This window comes from Bombina bombina, chromosome 11 (assembly GCF_027579735.1).
Source record: "Bombina bombina isolate aBomBom1 chromosome 11, aBomBom1.pri, whole genome shotgun sequence".
NCBI classification, from domain to species: Eukaryota; Metazoa; Chordata; class Amphibia; order Anura; family Bombinatoridae; genus Bombina; species Bombina bombina.
In genome coordinates, this window is record NC_069509.1 from 178,083,263 (window position 1) to 178,094,814 (window position 11,552).

Here is an 11,552-nt window from a genome sequence, read left to right on the forward strand (position 1 = left end):
CACACCTGCCCAACCATCCAGCAGCACACACACCTGCCCAACCATCCAGCAGCACACACACCTGCCCAACCATCCAGCAGCACACACACCTGCCCAACCATTCAGCAGCACACACACCTGCTCAACCATCCAGCAGCACACACACCTGCCCAACCATCCAGCAGCACACACACCTGCCCAACCATCCAGCAGCACACACACCTGCTCAACCATCCAGCAGCACACACACCTGCCCAACCATCCAGCAGTACACACACCTGCCCAACCATCCAGCAGCACACACACCTGCTCAACCATCCAGCAGCACACACACCTGCCCAACCATTCAGCAGCACAAACACCTGCCCAACCATCCAGCAGCACACACACCTGCCCAACCATCCAGCAGCACACACACCTGCTCAACCATCCAGCAGCACACACACCTGCCCAACCATCCAGCAGCACACACACCTGCCCAACCATCCAGCATCACACACACCTGCCAACCATCCAGCACCACACACACCTGCTCAACCATCCAGCAGCACACACACCTGCCCAACCATGCAGCAGCACACACACCTGCCCAACAATCCAGCAGCACACACACCTGCCCAACCATCCAGCAGCACACACACCTGCCCAACAATCCAGCAGCACACACACCTGCCCAACCATCCAGCAGCACAAACACCTGCCCAACCATCCAGCAGCACGCACACCTGCCCAACCATCCAGCAGCACACACACCTGCCCAACCATTCAGCAGCACAAACACCTGCCCAACCATTCAGCAGCGCAAACACCTGCCCAACCATTCAGCAGCGCAAACACCTGCCCAACCATTCAGCAGCACAAACACCTGCCCAACCATCCAGCAGCACACACACCTGCCCAACCATCCAGCAGCACACACACCTGCCCAACCATCCAGCAGCACACACACCTGCCCAACCATCCAGCAGCACACACACATGCTCAACCATCCAGCATCACACACACCTGCCCAACCATCCAGCAGCACACACACCTACCCAACCATCCAGCAGCACACACACACCTGCCCAAGCAGCACACACACCTGCCCAACCATCCAGCAGCAAACACACCTGCCCAACCATCCAGCAGCAAACACACCTGCCCAACCATCCAGCAGCAAACACACCTGCCCAACCATCCAGCAGCACACACACCTGCCAAACCATGCAGCAGCACACACACCTGCCCAACCATCCAGCAGCACACACACCTGCCCAACCATCCAGCAACACACACACCTGCCCAACCATCCAGCAGCACATACACCTGCCCAACCATCCAGCAGCACACACACCTGCCCAACCATCCAGCAGTACACACACCTGCCCAACCATCCAGCAGCACACACACCTGCTCAACCATCCAGCAGCACACACACCTGCCCAACCATTCAGCAGCACACACACCTGCCCAACCATCCAGCAGCACACACACCTGCCCAACCATCCAGCAGCACACACACCTGCTCAACCATCCAGCAGCACACACACCTGCCCAACCATCCAGCAGCACACACACCTGCCCAACCATCCAGCACCACACACACCTGCTCAACCATCCAGCAGCACACACACCTGCCCAACCATCCAGCAGCACACACACCTGCCCAACAATCCAGCAGCACACACACCTGCCCAACCATCCAGCAGCACACACACCTGCCCAACCATCCAGCAGCACACACACCTGCCCAACCATCCAGCAGCACAAACACCTGCCCAACCATCCAGCAGCACGCACACCTGCCCAACCATCCAGCAGCGCACACACCTGCCCAACCATTCAGCAGCACAAACACCTGCCCAAGCATTCAGCAGCACAAACACCTGCCCAACCATTCAGCAGCACAAACACCTGCCCAACCATCCAGCAGCACACACACCTGCCCAACCATCCAGCAGCACACACACCTGCCCAACCATCCAGCAGCACACACACCTGCCCAACCATCCAGCAGCACACACACCTGCTCAACCATCCAGCATCACACACACCCGCCCAACCATCCAGCAGCACACACACCTGCCCAACCATCCAGCAGCACACACACACCTGTCCAAGCAGCACACACACCTGCCCAACCAGCACACACACCTGCCCAACCATCCAGCAGCAAACACATCTGCCCAACCATCCAGCAGCAAACACACCTGCCCAACCATCCAGCAGCACACACACCTGCTCAACCATCCAGCAGCACACACACCTGCTCAACCATCCAGCATCACACACACCTGCCCAACCATCCAGCAGCACACACACCTGCCCAACCATCCAGCAGCACACACACCTGCCCAAGCAGCACACACACCTGCCCAACCATCCAGCAGCAAACACACGTGCCCAACCATCCAGCAGCAAACACACCTGCCCAACCATCCAGCAGCACACACACCTGCCCAACCATCCAGCAGCACACACACCTGCCCAACCATCCAGCAGCACACACACCTGCCCAACCATCCAGCAGCTAAAACACCTTCCCAACCATCCAGCAGCACAAACACCTGCCCAACCACCCAGCAGCGCACAGCTGTGCACAAAGTTAGCTCTATATTTACTGAGCACACAGTCTGTGTCTATAGGCGTAAATACAGGGTCTCTGCAATGCTGTCTGAAGGAATCATCCCTTCACTGCCAGAGGGGCTTGTGATGTTAAAGGGACAGTCTACTCAAAATTAAACTCATGATTCAGATAGGACATGTAATTTTTAAACAACTTTCTAATTTACTTTTATGATCAAATTTGCTTTGTTCTCTTGGTATTATTTGTTGAAAGCTAAACCCTAGGTAGGCTCATATTCTAATTTCTAAGCCCTTGAAGGCCACCTCTTATCTCAGTGCATTTTTACAGTTTTTCACAGCTAGACAGTGCTAGTTCATGTCTGCCATATAAATAACATTGTGTTCACTCACGTGGAGTTACCTAGGAGTCAGCACTGATTGCCTAAAATGCAGAGGCTTAGATACAAGGTAATCACACAGGTAAAAAGTATATTAATTTAACTGTGTTGGTTATGCAAAACTGGGGAATGGGTAATAAAGGGATTATCTATCTATTTAAACAATAACAATTCTGGAGTAGACTGTCCCTTTAACATGAACTTAAAGGTACACTAAACCCAAATTTTTTCTTTCATGATTCAGACAGAGAATACAATTTTTAAACAACTTTCCAATTTACTTCTATTATCTAATTTGCTTCATTTTTTAGATATCCGTTGTTGAAGAAAGAGCAATGCACATGGGAGAGCCAATCACAGGAGGTATCTATATGCAGCAACCAATCAGCAGCTACTGAGCCTATCTATATATGCTTTTCAGCAAAGAATATCAAGAGAATAAAGCAAATTAGATAATATAAGTAAATTAGAAAGTTGTTTAAAACTGCATGCTCTTTCTAAATCCTGAAAAAAAAATTTAGGTTTCATGTCCCTTTAATTTATTAATTTACATAAAAATGCAAAAAGTAAATGACCTTATATAATAGAGTGCGCTATTGAGTGTGAATAACTATGTGTTTAACCTTTGAAGAGAGTTTAAACACACAGCCAAACTGCAAGTCGAGAGCAATTGATAATGCAGTATGTTACTCAGCCTTACACAAACAGAAACACTTTTTTGGGTCTTACTTACTGCATTGAACTCATATAGAAAGTCATCTGTAAACATTTGTGTTGGCACTTAAAGGGCCATGATACCCAAATGTTGAAACACTTGAAAGTCATGCAGCATAGCTGTAAAAAGCTGACTAGAAAATATCACCTGAACATCTCTATGTAAAAAAGAAAGATATTTTACCCCAAAATGTCCTAAGTATTCACACCCCATTGTAAAGGACTTTAAACAGAAAATCAGTATGTCTGTCCCGGGACAGGAGGGAGTGAGCCTCATGCACATTCATGTTATTTTCCTATTCAGTTTAAGGAAGTTTACTATGAAATCTCATGAGAGGTAAGTGAAATCTCATGAGTTCACAGTAAAATAGTTCATGACCTCAGCACTGTTTATGCTGATTGGCTGCAGTTCTTTTATTTTTTTTTATTTTTTTTTACCTGCAGCTGGACAGCAACTGAAAGATAACTTTTTACACAGCACTTACTCTGGTGAGCTGGGGAAATTGTGAGGTAAAAAATCTTCCTTTTTTACGTAGAGATTCATTACCTGAAGAAAATTCCACATCCGCGTTATTCGCCATGAATATTGTAGCGCACACTATACTACACACACAATAAATATTAACCATAGACCTGCAAGCAGTATGAATTGCTGCATTTTTTAAAATCAAATTGGCCATAATTAGTCAGCTCCGGAGCAGCAATATACTGGGAGCTAGTTTAGTACATCTGGTGAGTCAATAACACAAGGCATATGTGTTTAGCCACCAATCAGCAGCTAACGCCCAGTAGTGCATTGCTGCAACAGAGCCTACCTAGGTATGCTTGTTAACAATGGATAGTAACAGAGCCCTTTTCCTTTTAATATTTGAAAACTTTGTACAATGTTTTAGGTCATCGGAATTTAAGACGTAAGACTTACCAATAAAAAGATAGCTTTATTTATATATGAACTTGGTCATATGTCAACAGGACCAGCCCATGGGTTCTTGGCACCCCATTTGAACTATCATTCATATCTTTTGGCACTGCTGCTAGGAGTGTTAACTGTTTCAGTTTCCTGTAACTCTGTGACGCAGTATATTACTAGGCAAGGGCTATAATCCTTCATATGTGGCACCCCTAAATGATTGGAGACCCCTCAAATGTCAGCTCCATCTGGCTAGTAGAACAAACCTTGTCAATATGAGGATACTTTGCTTGACTAGATGATATAACTTGCTAACACATTCTTGTACTGCAACATAACAAGCACGATTTGTAGCCTTCATGTCATTATTTCTTCATGTAAAAAAGTTTAAAATGTCACTGTAGTGGAAAAATGCTTCTAGTAAAAGTTATCACTGTTTTAGTGTTAGCATTTGTCTCTGCACGTGCATGTGAAGCATATCTAGATATTCTCAGTGCACCAGCATTTTAAATACTAAAGCTGCTCAGAGCACCAGTGGGGCTTGCATTATGTCAGCAATTAACAAATTGAGTCATTACCAAATAGTACAAGCACCTTAGGCTCTCTAAACAAGTGCTGTGTTTAAAATGCTGGTGCACGGTGCATACTTAAAGGGACAGTCTACCATAGAATGGTTATTGTTTTTAAAGATAGATAATCCCTTTATTACCCATTCCCCAGTTTTGCACAACCAACACAGTTATAATAATGTACTTTTTACCTCTGTGATTACCTTGTATCTAGGAACCTTCTTCCAGCCCCCTGATCACATGACTGTGACTGTTTATTATCTATTGTCTTGCATTTAGCATTATTTTGTGCTAAATCTTAAATAACCCCCTGTGCCTGAACACAGTGTTATCTATATGGCCCACGTGTACTTTCTGTCTCTTTGTGTTGAAAAGCAATTTAAAAAGCCTGTGATAAGAGGCAGCCCTCAAAGGCTTAGAAATTAGCATATGAGCCTACCTATGTTTAGTTTAAACTAAGAATACCAAGAGAAAAAAGCAAATTTGATGATAAAAATAAATTGGAAAGTTGATTAAAATTAAAGGTCCTATCTGAATAATGAAAGTTTAATTTATACTAGACTGTCCCTTTAAATACACTTTTGAAACAGCTATAGGTTTTATTAGAAGCATTTTTGCTAATGCATGTATACTAAAAATATGCTTCTATTCAAAACTGAAATTCATCTATATGGATTCACATTTTGGCTGGAATGTCCCTTTAAGTTCTACTGAAATGAAATAAAAGTCAGAGTGAGCTGGTAATAAAAGGTGTGTACCCCAGTCTGCTAGATTGTGGCTTTTATTCACCCACCCTGATACACATGTATTGCATTTCTCCCCTGTCCATCCTAGTGCTATACCCCATTTTATCATAACACTAAATATATGAACATAAACATATGAAACTGAGAATGCAGCTAACTGATCCAAGCCTGTGGTTTTGTGAAGCTGAAATCTCAAGTAAAGCTTCTGATTACCTGTACTAGCAAAATGAGAAGTGCACAAAATGTTTAGCCAGGAAGAGGATAGCGCTTATAGACAGCTGCCTGCTTTGCCTAATGCCAAATCTATCCCTACAGATATGCCTACTTGTGCTCTGTCTGATATTATCATTTATTATTATTATTATCATCATATATTTGTATAGCGCCACAAAATACTCTTCATATGTTCCTAGATGACTCTTGGTTGGGAGGTAAAGGATCAGATTATTTCACTTTATCATTCACCAAATTATTTCTCTCCTTGAAAACATATAATTTGACAGAACTATCTGCTAAATAAACATTCTGCTACAAATGCTAAATTATTATATTTCCAACCACTAGTAAAATAATATACCATTAAAATGATTAATTTATACTAACTGGATTTAAAATAAAGATATTACACCTACGTATTCTCATGTGTCCTGTAGCAAAATCCATAGAGAAATTTGTTTAATTAAAAACAAAATAAACCAAAAGATAATATCAAGAAACTCAAAATCCATTTTTTTTCTTCCAAATTTGACATTAAAAAGATTTACTGTACACGTAATTTCATATAAATATGATTTAACTATATTATATGAATATTTTACCTTATGGTACTGTATTACTTACACTGATAAAGGATAACCAAGAACAAAGTTTTGAGTTCCATTGCCTGTCCTGTTTCCTATGAACACCGCAGAGGACGATTCCTAAGTCTTCTGTCTCACTCACAATCTTCAGAATGATATTATTTATATTTCACTTAACATTATATGATGTGTCCCCAAACCACGTCCAGTTTCAGCCCTCTGGTTCTCATGCCAACGTCTGCTGGGCTCACTGGCAAATGGCCCGCAATCTGGGAGGAGAAGGGAAAGTTTCCTGTCCTGTACAGAGCTTTGTTTTAGAATGAATCAGTTACAGTCACTAGCACCTGAAGAGAGAGGCAGGTACCGTATATTTACCTCCAAAATATCTACTGATTACCATTTGTAAATACACAATTTAGTGATAGAAGGAGAACAAAGAATTTAATTAACAGACCCACCCGTCTGCTTTCATAGGAGTCAATCCAATAAGACAAAAGGGCATAATAGTGTAAAATAAGCTTTATTTCATTAAATACTGTAGATTTGCATAAACAACACATGCATGATAAAAAGACAATGCAATAGCACTTAGTCTGAAGTTAAAATTTAAAAGTTATGTCTATTTCCAGTCCCCTGTATCATGTGACAGCCATCAGCCAATCACAAATGCATATAAGTATATTCTGTGAATTCTTGCACATGCTCAGTAGGAGCTGGTGACTCAAAAAGTATAAATATAAAAAGACTGTGCACATTTTGTTAATGGAAGTAAATTGGAAAGTTGTTTAAAATTGCTGCTCTATCTGAATCCTGAAAGTTCCATTTTGACTTGAGTGTCCCTTTAAAGGGACTGTAAAGTAAAATATATACATGCAATTTTAGACAACTTTCCAATTTACTTCAATGATCAAATTTGCTTTATTCTCACAGTGTCTTTTGTTGAAAAGCATACCTAGGTATGCTCAGGAGCAACAGTGCACTACTGGGAGCTAGCTGGTGATTGCACATATAAGCCTTTTGTCATTGGCTCAATATATATTTATACATATATATATATATATATATACTATAGGGGGCACTTCAGAGGGCTATACTTCAGGGAGTACTGCAGGGGGCTATTCTATAGGGGCACTCCAGGGTGCTATACTACAGGGGGTACTGTAAGAAGTTATACTATAGAGGGTACTGCAGAAAGCTATACTTAGGGGGCACTGCAGGGTATTATACTACAGAGGGCACTACAGGGTATTATACTACAGAGGGCACTGCAGGGTATTATACTACAGAGAGCACTACAGGGTATTATACTACAGAGGGCACTGCAGGGTATTATACTACAGAGGGCACTGCAGGGTGCTATACTATAGGGGGCACTGCAGGGTATTATACTACAGAGGGCACTGCAGGGTGCTATACTATAGGGGGCACTGCAGGGTATTATACTATAGAGGGCACTGCAGGGTGCTATACTGTAGGGGGCACTGCAGGGTATTATACTACAGAGGGCACTGCAGGGTGCTATATTATAGGGGGCACTGCAGGGTATTATACTACAGAGGGCACTGCAGGGTGCTATACTATAGGGGGCACTTCAGGGTATAATACTACAGAGGGCACTGCAGGGTGCTATACTATAGGGGGCACTGCAGGGTATTATACTACAGAGGGCACTGCAGGGTGCTATAGTACAGGGGGTACTGCAGAAAGTTATACTACAGGGGGACACTGCAAGGGGCTATTCTATAGGGGCACTCAAGGTTGCTGTAGTATAAGGGGCCCTGCTGGTAGCAATACTACAGAGGGTAATGAATAAATCTATATTACAGGGGGGCACTGTAGGAGCCTATACTTCACTGGGCAGTAGTACACTGTTACAAAAACACTCCCAGATGGGCTATACAAATGCAGCAATCTAGAAAACAAAGAGACGCCCATGAGTGTTCCAATCTTCAAATGAAATGACCTTAGGATACTAGGAGTAAGGGTACTCATATTTGGTGAAGCGCTCTCTTGTGCTGGTAGAGGCAAACTGACAACTCACAGCCTGTCAGTGGGCTGGCATCCAGACACTCCCACCGTCCGGTAGCTGTAACTGTCTCTTCCCAAAACTCAGCTCAAGTCAGAGTCAGTAGTTAAAAATTTTTTTAAAAACGTTAATAAAAACCAACATAAGGATAACAATAACAACAAGGCTGATACAGAGTACATCTATCACGGATGTCTCCAATTAAAATGCAATGCGTTTCTCGGCGTATGGCTCCGTCGTTTCATTAGGCATCTACAAAACATTTATGCAAAGAAAAATCTAGTGTACAATGTCCCTTTAAGGTCATGAGGCCTTTGTGACAATACAGGGCTTACTATTATGGCATGAACTATAAATGAAGCCATAGCTGTGATGGAGAATGTATTAGTGCAAATTTATAGTTATTTATGTTATTAAGCTGAGGACATAAGATCACTAACGGCTGCAAAATGACAGGGAATTCACACAACAGTCTGGAGATGTATTGGTCCCTAAATGGTGTAAATAAAAATACAGAGATTATGTGCAGATAACATTCCCTACGTTACAAAGGATTCAATGTACATAAATGAAAAACAGAACGAGCTTTTGTCACATTAAACATGTCTAAGCTGGGGAAAGTACACACGTCAACAGAAAAAAGATGTTGTATTGGAAAGTAACAGAAAATACCCATAATATTCAATCAAATATTAAGTAAATAAATATTATGAATAAAACAAAAAATATTATTTACAAAGCTCAGACTTCTCATTGAACTTAAAAAAATTCAATTGAACATAATGTGTTAAAGACAAGAGTTTGACGTTGTGCTAGAGTTGCACTACAAATGCCAAGTTTAAAGGAAGTAAAACCGTCCTGAACTGAATTTGTCCCAACTTTAACCAACAAGTCAGCTTACCTGCATTAGCTTTATTCTGATTGGCTGAAAAGTCATTTGTAACCAACTTTGCAAACTGACTTAGGCCGCGTTCGGGCAGCACTCCAAGCGAACTGGGACTCGCTTGGAGCGTTTTCTTAACACTTGCAAGTGAGAGGCTGGGCGTTTTTTGAGCGCTCTGCTGACGTAAGTCCCAGCGCTTCCAGCGTGCTGGAAAAGCTGGGACTTTTCAGAGCAAGCTCAGACACTTGACAACGTGGCAGCCTCTACACACGTGTTGTTCGTGGAGGCTGCCATGTTTATATATATATAAAAGCATCTAGACCTGAGTTTCTATGTCAACAGACCACAGTACAGGAGATAGTTACAAGAACTAAAAGTCAAATTTATTCAAAGTCAAAATAAACCGAATGTGCAATCCAAAAAATTGAAAGATGTCACGGATGAAAATGTTGTTTATTAGTTGTAGACTGCAATATATATATGTATATGTTGTAAACAAGCTACACACATGCTCAATAGCCGCCGCTCCCTCGGGATCACCCCAAAACCACCACCTCTGTATTATGGGGACTCTATGGGAATGTGGCTCCTATGGGGGTGCCAGTCTGTCTGGAGAGGCAGAAATGGCGTGCAGCAGTCTGTTTGTGTTTCACCTGAAAACTGGTCTTGTCTGGTTATTTGGGTGGGCTCTAGCTATAATTACTTCTCTCCGCTCTATAGCTAAAAGTTCCAGGTCCACTAAGGAACCTCTTGGCGGAGCTAGCCAGTCGGGGTAGCCGGTGTCCATCACAATTATTATTTTTAAGGTATGTATTCGGATACTACACTGTTTATTAGTCTGACGATTCATTTTATGACTTTGGGGTCGATTTATGAAGCAGCGGATGCTGCTTCCGACCCACTCCGCTTCAGCAATCAGCTCGGTCGGATACAATTGGGTTGATTGACACCCCCTGCTAGCTGAAGGGGGCGGCATTGCACGAGAATTTCCCTAGAAATGCTTGTGCAATGATAAATGCTGACAGCATATGCTGTCTGCATTTATCGATGTGTGGCGGACATGATCTGCTACAGCAGATCATGTCCGTCCGCTCAATGGTAAATCGTCCCCTTTGTCTGTTTTTTTATTGTGTATACTTTGCAAAGATTAAATATATTGTTTTAAATTGTAACATTCTGTCTATAGTTTCTTATTAAGCTACAATTTGTAGCTCACAATACTTTCCCCTCTGTTTTGGAGGGTATTTGTGTATTTAAACTGGCTAAGTAGCCAACACAGCAGAACCAGAAACGCACATAGAACAGATCTAAAATTTTAAAGGGACATTCTAAGAGAAAAAGGGGTAACCAGATGTGGCCTACTTGCACACATGCCTTAGAGGGATGCAACTGCACCTCACTGACGAGGCCCATAGAGGCCGAAACGTACGTCTGGGGTTTGTTTGTTTTCCCTTGTTCAAAGGAGATTTGACTGGTATTTCGGTGCTGGACTATCATTTGGCAGGGTCAGACTGATATGCTACAGGAGATTTGCCGGGTATTTCGGTTCTGGACTGTCATTTGGCAGGGTCAGACTGATATGCTACAGGAGATTTGCCTGGTATTTGGGTGCTGGACGGCCATGTGGCAGGGTCAGACTGATATGCTACAGGAGATTTTACCTTTGTGAAAGGCATAGTGTGCAGAAAGAGTTTGTACCCGGGGAGTAAGGAGGGGCTAAGCAAGGAAATATTTCCAGCTTCAGTTCTAAGCCTAGTTGAGTGCATCTCTGTTTTTTTTCTTTTGTTTTTCTGCAATATAAATGTACGACAGAAATGATTCTACTAAATGTTATCACTGTTTTAGTGTTAGCATTTTCCTCTGCAGGTGCATGTGAAGAATATCTAGATATACGCAGTGCACCAGCATTTTAAATGGCCAGTGGGACTTGTATCATGTCAGCAACTAACACATTGAGTCATACCAGATGGTACAATCCCC